Below are 12,853 nucleotides of genomic sequence, written 5' to 3' on the forward strand. Positions count from 1 at the left end.
GTTCACGTCGGTCAAGTGTCGTCTGTCTCTTTGAAAACATCCAAAAAAAAAATAACTCCATGAAATATACTGTTTTGTTTACTTAAAAACATTATGTTATTGAAATTACATAATTTATCTGTTTCTCAAAAGTTTTACTTTGATTCTCGCGAGATGGTATCCAGTCTAGTGAGATCGTCCGACATCGAGGAATTGCATTGTGGGCCGAAATTTACTGACTCCGAAAAATTCTGTCGGATCAATGTGTAAGAAATCCATTGTGACGTCACTCGAAAGGACGATAACTCTGTTAGTCTTATGTAATGGAATTTGCGTTGTGTCGGCAGTATATTTACAATGCATGTACATAGTCTTTTATCTTGTTCTCGTGAGAGTGTGAAATGGGAAACCATAATAACAGGGAACTACTGGGACGATTAAAACAAGGCATTACTGGTCCGATTTACTGACACCAAAAAAATCCGTTGAATGAATGTGCAAATAGTCCGAATTTTCTATATACACACGCCTTGCCGGTAGAGCTCGCTTCGCGCCGGCGCTGCGCGCCGGCGAGCTGCGCTCGCTATTAATTGTTGATCTTATTTTCAAATAGGGCATTGTATTTTTTTCCGAATGCTGGGGTGATAAAAGTAATAACTATGAAGATCATGTATTAAGTAATCTATTAAACATATATAAATCTGTTTCACAGAAGGAAAGGGAAAGGCGGTAGTATGAGATTTAACAAAAGATGAGGTAAAACATGTGATAAAAAGAATCTCTCGGAGATCCTATATTTACACAATGCCTAAACAATATTTTGAGCCATACTGTAAACATACTGTTTTTGATATACAAAGAAGCAAAGATGTCATGAAAAATAAACTCTGGTTTGATGAAAAATGTAGATACCTATATGATAGATATAAAGAAAAAATGTATGAATATAACAAATGTAGAAGCGACTGTTAAAGGCACTTGTTGACTGAATGTAAAACCAATTATAAAAAGTATATGTGAGTTTATGCGATATCAAGGTAATGAAATGGAGTACCTAAGGCGCAATTCCAAAAATAATGTCCAAAAATATTGTATATGTCTCCATTAGGCTGGTTTTATCATGGCATTTTGGTAAAGTGAGCGATGTGACCCATGGGCCTCTGTTTGTTTATTTCTTCTTTGGGGATTGAGGTGTCCGCTAAATCCTCTGAAACCGAAGTCCTCAATGATTTATATATTTTACTTTTCACAAAAAGTTTTAAAAAATCTCTGCCAATAACTTTGAAAAAAAATTCTTTCTTTCAAAATTTGTTGAAATGATGCATATAAAATAGGTGTAAATACGTCCCTTATTCGAGAAACAAATTAAATAGTACTAGTTCAGAAAACAGATTTCAAAATTTATTGAAAAAGAAAGAAAAGTAAAAACATTCAATAATTTTTTACAAAATTGGCTATATTCCGTCTCGTCAAACAAAAAGAAGACTAAATTAATAACTGTATAACGATAACTAAAGAACAAAAAAACCATAACAGTCATAAATCTTCGACGAAAGCTGAAATACAGAACTGATTTCAACTTCATTAAATGATATTTAATCTCTTTTTAAAATATACATCATTTAAAGATGTCAGATTAGCAAAAAAACTGGAACTGTGGAACACATTCTTGAATCGGAAATCATATTTTTTTTGTTAAAATCAGAAATTTGTATATCAAGTTTAATTTTACTGTCAACTGTGCTAGAAAACTAAAACTACGAAAAGGGTATTAGGATTTTAAAAATTATATCATTTTTAAACATACAACGGATAGAAAAGTCAGAAAAAAGAGTTATATATGATAGAATATTAGAATAATAGCATATTAGAATAATAGCATATTAGAAAAAAATGTATCAAAATTGGAAATTTAGAAGAAAAAAAAATAAGATGCCAAGGTATCTTATTATATACAAATAATTCTAATTACCTACGTGTGGTTTCAATAACTTAAGATATATAAAACTATCCTGCAAAATTTCAAAGATTTCAAAGTTTTACAAAATATATGACATCACAGAAGACTAATCTACTTCAAAACACTGTAAGTGAACACATAATTTTCATTTAGTTGATCTGTGATGTAACTGGAGCCCCTCTGGAACCTAAAAATATATTGCACAAATGGTTTAGTCATATGATAATTACATACTATTTTGTAAGTTTTAAACGCTTCAGACATATTTCAATATATTAAAAATTTATAGTTTGCAAGGTTTTACTATTTAAACTCATCAGCATAGTTTCTACTAAAATTGAATGTGCCTTTCACCGGTACCGGGATCATATTTAATAATTGAGCTTATAGGGTAACGCATTACTATTAACATAATAAAGAAATTTTTTTTTCTTTATATATACATGTAACTTTTTATTATGGATACACTGCCGTACGTTTATTTAACCTTGCAAGTTGACAATTGTGCTTTAAAATTGTTTGAAGGTTTGAAGACTGCCTGCTCATTACGAAGTATGAAATTATAACAGAGTAAATAATGTTTACTTTTCTCATTTATAAGCCAAATATTTTATATGAAACTTATCCAAAATTTGCATACCAAAATTATCGTTACCTTAACGAGGTATGATTGCAAATTAAAAAAAGAAAAAAGAGAATACAATCATACGTACACATCAATTCATTTATCGTCCTTGCCCCACAATGCCTCTCCAACTCTGACCACACCCTTGAACGGATTCGTCACAATTCGGACCACGGCGTTTCCTGGGTAGCTGGATACTCCCATTGCATCAGAATCCGTTTTCTCGGCCACTTCCTTGGAGTCTTTCACAGCTTGGATTGGCGCAGCTACCAGTGATCCTACCGCCGCAACAGGGACCCAGAGAGGTGACGTCACAACTGTGAAAACTTTTCGAATAGTTTTGTTCTCTTCATTTTCCGCCATTCTAGTTTCGTTTTGAATAAGTGCCCTGTAGTAGATTGACAATGATATTTTTTTTTCAAATTGAGTTTTGCAAAAGTTTTTTTTTTAACTCCAACTTTACTTTTTCCGAAAATCCAGACTTGCATATAATTGATATTTTAATACATGTACAAGAATCATAAAAGGAAACATTAAATTAGAGTTAAGAATTTACCTTTCTTTTTCTACGTTCTTCAATAAAACATAAAAAACCAAAAATTCTTTATCTCTGCTAAGCTTAGTCTTCCGGTAGTGTAAAACACATGCGCGGATCAATCGGGAAATATTGCAGATATTTCAACCCTTATCGGCTTAACATTGTTACAGCGTGTATACCTTCTAGTATATAGTTTCAATACACTGATATTTTGGTTCGAATAACTAAAAAAAAGAACCAGAGTACCTTAATGTATTTAATCTGGTTTGGCCGTACTCTATCAAATTCAATTCAATACTAGAAAACATGAAACGCGGCAATCTTTTTTACCTGAAACGTATCAATATCCATATCAGTGAAATTAATTATACTATGTCTGCATTTATATTTTTAGGTAAACAGCAAAGTTTTATCTGTATCGTGACAAACCTAAACAGTACAATGCTTTCTTTGGTGATTCATCCGGCCGGGATATGAAGGTAGAGACAAGGAAAGCATTTTGTTGTTTATATTTACAGTTTTCTGTAAACAAATTTATCGTAAATAGTATTACACAAGTAGTTACTAATTTTCTGTTAATGTACATCATTCATTAAGATAAAAGCAATAGGCAAGTCGTCTTTATGTGAAATTTAGTCTGGCATCATCATAATTTTGTTGTGCAGTCCGTCATTTTTTTTTCGCTTTCGATGGATAAACTGGTTAGAGCTGAATCGTGTAAATTTCAGCCACTGTCAGTTTCTGTATAGCTAACCAGGTAATAAATACGAGAGGGGTTCAAAAAATCAAAATCTGTCAACCTAAAATTAAATGGAACACATTTCATCATTTTATCTCAGTATACAGTTGATATCACTCATGGGATACACGATTGATATTACACTATATGTTCTTTCACCACGAGACTTCTTATTTAAATTTAAATAATGTGATAAAATGTGTTATTACATGATGAACCTCAATAAAGATTAAACTTCAGGGAACAACTCAACAATGAAATCCACTAAATACGAAAAGTAACCAATATTGTAGAACCCACAGATAATTGATAAATCACGATTGGAATAATTTATCATACCTTTATGTCAAAGGTTTTAAGTTACATGCAACATTCTGCCGTGGTTAGTTTTTAGGAGTTGGGTTGACAAGATTGTTAGCTGCCTTTGTACTTTGACGAAGGTTACTGGAATCATTGACACTATAGATCCATGAGACCAAACAAAAAAATCTTACCACCAAAGTTTGCTCATGTACCTACGGTTTCCATTTTGTTTAGTTGACAGATCTTGAATAAAAAAATAGAACCAAGTTTCAGGGATAATCAGCAAACAACTGGTTGGATAAAATTCATATACCATCGCAAATCATGAGAGATCCTATATGTATTGATAGGATCATTGTCCACGAATTTATGCATCAGTGAAAGTGTGGTTTCCTTAACATCCAAAATAATTAATGCCCAAGAATATTTAAGAAACCACGGTACGTAATACTTCTTGAAAGTGTAATGGATGTTAATATAACTTACGTTTTGTTACACAACGTACATAAAATTAAAATGAAAACACATATTTATCTCAAATTTATTCAAACAAAGCACTGAAACGATGTTTAGATATGTTTAAACAATAAGTGAAAAATGATCATTTATAATCATAATAAAGTCAATATGAGTACCATCAGATGTTTGTTCTGTATAAGTATCAAGCAGGATGCTGGGTTTTCTGAAATAAAAATATAATTATGTACAATTAATAAAATAATTTCTAAATTCATTTTGAATTTATTCTAAGGAAGAGGATGTTCTTATTGACAATCTATGTGTAATAAATCTGTTTCAACTCCTAACCCTTAAAGAAATTTTCAGCCTTATATAATTATCACGCAATTATAAACAAAATAAACCACAAAAGGACTACCTCTACTTATTTATCGTCCTTGCCCCACAATGCTTCTCCAACTTTGACCACGCCCTTAAAGGGATTTGTCACGAGTCGGACCACGGCGTTCCCTGGGTAGCTAGACACTCCAGCTCCCGCAGAATCCGTTTTCTCGGCCACCTCCTTGGAGTCTTTCACAGCTTGGATTGGTGCAGCTACCAGTGATCCTACCGCCGCAACTGGGACCCAGAGAGGAGACGTCACAACCGTAAACACTTTCCGAATAGTTTTGTTTTCATCGTTTTCAGCCATTCTTGTTTCGTTTTGGTCAATTCTTCTTGTTCTTTTTTAACATTGATAATAAAAGAACACATGATACAGTGATGTTTCTAATAAAGTCAATTGTTTCAATGCAAAAAAGTGTATAAAGATCTAACTGCGTATCTAAAAAAAATGTAAAAGGCCCATATAGTTATAAACATTCAATATTTACCTTGTTTTTCGCTCTATTTTCTGCAAACAACAGTTCTAAAAACCCTTTTATCTCTACCGAAGGTCAGACTTCCGCCTGCAATGCATATGCAAATATTTCCGGGTCTCTGCGGATTTTTGCAGATATTGCATAATAATTTGCATGTTTTTATTTGAGTCGTTGAAGTTGCGTCGTTAGAATGTTTACCTTTATATAAATTTCAACCTTGTGACCTCAAATCGCCATAACAAAATTCTGTCAACAGTAAAAAAAAATGTTCAAATAATATCCAACAAGTTATGCATGTGTATGTTCAAAGAACATCTGCTATTGGCAGTTTGTCAAAGTTCAATAACTCTTGAAACTATTGCATTGGATACATGTAAAAGGATAGATTTTTTATGCTGGTCCAAATTATAAAGGTTTTTTTCTTCGTATACTTACAATAATATTGGTATGTACAGTTAAGAACTTTTTGCATAACAGTTAAGAACTTTTTATATAAATCGAAATTATTTAAGTGTGAGCAAGTTTATTTACTTGCAGCTACATGTAGAACACAGAACACTGTGCCGGATAATTATGCCAGAGCCAAGGTTGCATTTTTGCACCCATCTAAGCTGCATATATCGAAAAATTCAAATATGCCATATGATATAGACCATTGCTTAATGAGTTCACAACCACCTTTGTCATCATTGTATCTCACCTGCCAGGTGAGACATTTACCTTTCAAAACTACATTCCTACAGGTAAATAATTTTTCCAATAGGTAAAACAATATTCTTATAGAAAAATTGAATTTCCTATCGGAATACGAGAACTTCAAACAGGAATTTTAATTCTGATAGGATTTAATAAAATCCAAAAGAAAAATCTTAATTTACTATAGGAAAACTACCTGTCTGAATCAAATTCCTACAGGAAATAGCTTTCTCCTGTAGGAAATATAATTCCTATAGGATTTTTAGAATATCCTTTAGAATTGTCAATATTTCCTCTAGGAGAATCGTTTCTCCTCTAGTAATTATTATATTCCTATGGGATATTAATTATTTAAAGGTAAATATCTCACCTGTCAGGTGAAACACACTAAAAACAAAGGTGGATATATACTCTCTAGACAATGGTCTATCATTTGGTTTATATGGGTTTTTCCGAAACTACATCTCAAGCGGGTGGAAAAAATGCCACCTTGGCACAGTGTTACATTTGGTTTTTAGACCCGTTTGTAGAAAAGTAAATTTAATGTCATATCAGGTATCAGATTTAATGCAGTATTTAGCTTAATGAGTGGGTAATGTAGGACCTTCAAGGCTACTTTTCTGAGGGAATAAAGTATATTGATGGGGTAAGAGTCTGTCGAAGAATCAAATAGCAACCTTCAAAAGTCTTTTGCTAGGAAATATAAATCTGGTTAGATAAACATCGTTTTTTGACTAGTATTAATAAAGTCAAATAGTAACTTCTGTAAAAGTGTCCATAAATGGAAGCTGGATTTAAATAAATACCATGCAATCAAACTTTTTTTTGTATAATCATAATGTATTTTATTAGAATCTTAATGGGTGTGCAACCATCTTGTACATTTACGAATAAAAATGTGAGGACTTGTCTCTGCCCAAAACCGACCAACACTTTTGCCAAAAGATAAAGAAAAGCAACAAATATTATTTTTTACATATTGATTTGTGTGCAAATTACGCACACAAGAACGGAACAATGCTCCTTAAATCACTTAAAGCAGCTGTAGAACCGCGCAGCTGCAAACTTATTTTGACAATTTAAATATCTGAAACAATACAAAAGGACTTCATTGGTCTCATATCTACAACCATTTGTTGAGAAAATGGTTGAATCTTGCACATTGATGTTGTAACTTTGCCTCAAACTAGGGCAACCTATTTTTATCAGTGAGCCTGTGATTTTTTTTTGAAAACAAGAAAAAAAAAACTCGTGTGTATAGAGGCACATTGACTTTATATTTCTATGTGGAAAAAAAGTTAAAAAGTGAATTCAAAACAATCTAAACCGGTCGCAGGTTGATTTTTTTCATATCTTAAAGAATACACTATCGTAAGTTCATTTCAGAAGTGGATTAAAAAAAAATTAAATTGTTTTAAATGTAAAATCTTAACATATTTTTTTTTAATGAAGATATATAACTTCAATGTACTTCCATATACACAAATATAACCCGTAAGAATTGATAGTTTTTCAGACTTTTAAGAATATGGTACATTATTTTGAGACAAAGTTTAGATTAAACAAGCAAGCTTTGACCTTTTTCTCAATAAATGGTTGTAGAGTGGACAGAATTTTTTTCAGATTTCAAAATATTGAATTTAAGTCTGTAACTGCGCCTTTCTAAGGGATTTAAAAGGGCACTTTTCTTTTCTTGCATGCATTATTTGCATACAAAACAATATCTAGTATCACATAACTATTGTGTTTTCATCTTTTAACAACAAATTTGGTAGTTTTATTTTACAGAAACAAGCAAATTCAAGTAATGTTTACATGTTCATCCTCAAATGTACAAAATGGCTGCACATTCCCCTTAAGTTACCAATTTCTGTCTACTGACAAATATCGATTTTTTTGCAAATTATTGGTTGAAGGAAAAGGGGAAGGGGTCATATACACACCAATATTTTAACACCTACACTCTTTAAATCTTACCTCGTCAAAATTTTACATCTGTTTTCAAAAGACCATTTGTTTATCGGTAACTAATATTTAAAATAACTTAATTTTCAACAAGACATACATGTAGCTATACACTGTCGGTATGATCTGAGAACAAAGGTCAATCACATGTATATAGCCAGTGAGCGTTATATCAGAAAAGATGGTTTAAGAGATTGCCGCCTTCCCTTAAGAGATCACACCTTATAACTGCAATCTAAAGGTCATACTCAAACGTTCAAGTATTTGTAATCTAAGGGTCATAGTTTACGTTTAAGGTTACTTGGAGCAAAACCTCTAGTGTCACTGCCATACCTTGTATATTCTCTTCGATAATGGATGATTAAGAGACATATGAATACGAAGAAAAAATACAAAATTGAAGTGCTCCAAATATAAAGGTCACCACGAAAAAAAACCCTTCGTATAGAACTGTAGTCTCCTTTTCAATACAACTGTAGTCTCATTCATCCGGAAAAGAAAATACATGTAACAAATTATGGCGAGATGTCTGCAACGAGTGTTTATGAACAAGACCAAAAATCAGAAAATTATTGAAACTCTCTTTTAAATTTTACCGATCCACTTCCCTGGAAATTCTAAGACACTATGAAAAGAAAGAACACATTACTACTTTGTAAATGTCATTTTATTGCTAAAATTTGCCGATTCCAAAACAGACCCATACGTTCAAGACATTGTTTTATGAATAAAAATTCATTCCTTGTACTTACATTATATATTATAATATTATCTTATATTATTTCTCTTTAAACAAAATCTTTAGGGCGAATTTAACACCGTGGGAAACCGTTTGAAGGTGAAGATTGGCGAACATAAGAGAGGGCGAAAGTCGCAAAACCCTTATTAATTAATTATTGTATTACTACTTATCCCGAACAACATACACAAGTAAAGAAAATACAAGTAAAATTCCTTTGTTTTTAATAATTTAATTATCTTAATTAAAAAAATATATGAAACAATTGTTAAAGATCGTGTGAATACTAAGAAATCTAAAATACTCTTTACAAATACAAGAATGCAATTGACGAAAAAACTAAATTACGAATCATTACCAATTGTTTTTAAATTAATATCTTCTTTTTTTCTTTTCTCTTTTTGCAATCCGTGAATTTTGTGAATATGGAATGAATACAGATCATACATTCACTGTTTAAAGGTACAAGAATACAAATGAACTTCCAAATTTCAAATATAACAAATCATGATCATTTCTTCATTTACTCGAATATAACATATTCAAATGTGTGTTCTGTATTTAAAAAAGAAACAAGACATGAAGCTTGGCATCTGTCTCTCTGAAATTAAAAAGAATACTGAGAATTTGAGAATTTAACATTGTGTATTTTGCAATTAAACATATTGAAGACATTTTTTGGTTGTTGAAATCAACCCATGACCTTCTTACGTAATCGATGAGGTCTAGGAGATTTGTTTCTATCAGAATTTATTTTGAGAATAGGATACTGTTATTTTAGGTCAAAACAACAAACACAATATAATGTTACTTCCTACATTAACTGATATTCTTGAAAACCAAACATAAGTATGAGCCGATGTCACTATCATACAAAAATTCAAGACTGCGGCGATGTTTATCTTGTGTGGTATTAGGTAGGGTGTGTATTTTTTACGTTACAAGGAAAAAAGATATAGTCAAGTTCTGTTTCACAAAGCTACAGGTTATTGACAAATTTTAGAAACTGGTTGACATTAAAGGTTAATCGGCAAAATGATCAGAGTCCTTGTACTCAACTCGACTGTAAATTAAGTTCTTTTCTAACTTTATCTATTACATTCTATCAATATTTAGCAACCAAGTCAATGCCTAAACAAAGAGCTTTTAATGAGGCCGAATCATAGATATTTCAAGCATATATACACATTAGGAATAATGGATTGAATCAAATGGTTAAATCTTTTTTAATTTGTTATTATTTCTCTACTTACGACAATAAATGTATATAAAAATATTTATTATAGCATGATTTCAATCACATTCACCTTCACTTTCTGTTTTCACCAATTCAAGTCAATTTTGCCAAGTATACTCTACCTCTTTAAATAAGGAAACCAATACTTAAAAAAATAACGCTGTGTATTTCAGATAGAATGATGTAGTAAACGACCTTTTACTGTAAACATTTAGGTAGTGCAATTATCCCCCGAAAACATTGTTTATGACTAATTACCGATAATCATTAGTCTTTTCCCCACATTGCTTCTCCAACTTCGGCGACAGCCTTGAATGGATTCGACACGACTCTGACGATGGCGTTCCCAGGGTAACTAGATAATCCTGCTCCTGCGGATTTTGTTTTATCGGCTACATCGATGGAGTCCCCCACAGCCTGGAAAGGTGCCGCCGCCAGGGACCCTGCGGCCGCCACTGGCACCCAGATAGGGGACGTGACAATGGTGAAGAATCTTCGAATGCCTGATTTATCATCATCTTTCTTCGCCATTTTAGTTTCGATTTGGTTAAAAAGTCTCGTGCTTTTGTAACAAAGATACAAAAATGGGGATATTTTTATCTCAGCTTCACTCATATCAACTGCAACCATTGTGCTGTGTATTATTTGTGTAATACATGTACTAGTATGCTGGCACTTACCCTCAGATTATTGTTTTTGACGCGCATCAGATTCTGCTCCTCTCCACTCCGTGCAGTGTAACAATATAAAACATTATCTCGCTCAAAGTTCAATCATCATGTCTTGCGATAGCGAAAATACACATGCACGGATCAAAACTTAATTGAAGTCTCTTCAGTGGCGTACCTAGGGATAAAATATTTGTAAGCAGGGAGTCGTGGGAAGAGGGCTATACCCCCCACGCACCAACCCCAACATTTTCATTTTTCCAGCACAAGTAGTTTTGATTTATAGTACAATGTATTAGTTTTTAACAGTCATATTGTACCAACAGAATATGCTCTTTAGTTAATAGATACACATTTTTATTTTATCTTAAAATTTATTGGAACAAAAACATCAAAGAATCAAGGATATACTTCTAAAATATAAATTGAAGTTTCTAAAAAAGCAGTGCTGCTTCATTTTGATATACTCGTTGATGCGCTGATCAATTGATTGTAATGAAATGTAAAGTGGCAGCCAGCTTTTTCAGAGCACAGTTTGGGAAAGTTTCCTCTTTTGGAGGAAAAAAATCTAACCTCCAAATACGAAACTTGTGAATTTGTACTAATATACATGTAGCTCTAAATTTTAAACTTACGACTCTGTCTATATTTCCGAAATCGGAAAGAGTATAACTGGTTTGGGATGTTGTCGGAAAAGTTCGGCTGAAACACAAAAGGTTGTCGGATTGACAATGAAAAAACAATTATTGCTTGTGAAAAATTTGAGATTCAGTAAAAAAAAACTCTTGTAAGCACGTGCTTACAATGCCTCAATGTAGCTCACCACTGGACTCTTTCACTTAATTTTTCAGAGGGTTTTTCAACAATTAACCATTTAACAAATATTCGCTCATGAGATTTATATGCAAAGGAAAATGACGTCATCGTGTTCTTTTGCAAGCAGCGCATTGGCATTATTCAGAACGTCGCTATCCGTATATTCCTGTTCTAGTTTTTTTAACATTTTTAAAATTTGGTATTTTGAGATGACTGTTTTTAAAGTGACAATCTTATGCTGTTAATACTTGACGTTCATTTTCATGTCATTCGTACCACTGAAACAGTGTATTAAATTTATGAAGCTTTTTTCAAGTTGTTTTCGCAGCTTAAAAGATCTAGACCTCTGACATCTTTCTTTTTAAAGTCGTGGTTACCCCTTTTCTATTGCATACTCAGCTGCATCACTGTATAAAGAGTGCAGTAGGTCTTTCCGAGTTAAATTACCTGTTATTTGACATTGGCATGTGCACAATCAATTACCCATGTGTCTGTTTAAGTCTTGAATACTAGTATTGTTTCCCTTTTTCCAGTGAATCTTTCCGGATTCTTATTGACTTATTCTTGTCTACACAGGGCAAGATGTAATGAAACGACGATTTAAAACAGTCTTTTTGTTTGAATTGCTACAGTAACTGTAAATGCTTCAGTTTAGAAATAAAGATGTTGAACTATTTGTTATTATATGTGATAACTTTATTAGATTCTAGAAAAAATATACATGTTATATTGGTAAATTAATTTATATAATTTTTAGTGTAATTATTTAAGTTTGTAATACAGATAAACATTTGATAATGTAATAACCACTGAACAGTTGTATCTTTAACACGTAGGTGTGTATTATCAGCCAATCTGATATCCACAAATTAACAGTAATGTATGGAAACAGCTTTTCAAGATAACTCTTTTGTAATTCAATAAGTTCTCAAACCGTTTTTCACTGCTCTTAAGCTGATCAACTTTTCTTTTTAATCTGACAGCTTCAATATTGTATTCAAAACATCGCTGTCGCAGTGGCTCTCCATTCTTTGCTTTCTTCTCCAATCTAGTCTGCATGTCGCATTTCTACACAGGTATGATCAAAACAACCGAGGAAGCCTTTAAGTAAATAAAAGGCCCACATCCCACGACGGTCACCTGAGTACCATAGCCCGTAGATGGAAGTGCCAGGGAGTCTCATATATGCATATTAAGCTTCATTTTGTACTCTAAATCCTAATCCGAAAGTCCTCTGTTACCCCGATTTTATTATTTGACGTTTTCAAA

General features: G+C 32.4%; 1 long non-coding RNA gene across 1 annotated transcript; it reads right to left on the reverse strand.

Moving 5' to 3' along the window:
* Positions 1–1,365: 1,365 nt before the first annotated feature.
* Positions 1,366–10,888, reverse strand: LOC128165623 (uncharacterized). Its single transcript, XR_008241071.1, has 8 exons — positions 10,781–10,888; positions 10,359–10,662; positions 5,662–9,464; positions 5,476–5,550; positions 5,022–5,325; positions 3,121–4,826; positions 2,653–2,952; positions 1,366–2,126 (listed from the first exon to the last, which is right to left on the reverse strand). It is a non-coding gene; the product is annotated as an uncharacterized LOC128165623 (long non-coding RNA).
* Between the last annotated feature and the right edge of the window lie 1,965 nt (positions 10,889–12,853).

The sequence above is a fragment of the Crassostrea angulata genome, chromosome 10, assembly GCF_025612915.1.
Source record: "Crassostrea angulata isolate pt1a10 chromosome 10, ASM2561291v2, whole genome shotgun sequence".
Lineage (NCBI taxonomy): Eukaryota > Metazoa > Mollusca > Bivalvia > Ostreida > Ostreidae > Magallana > Magallana angulata.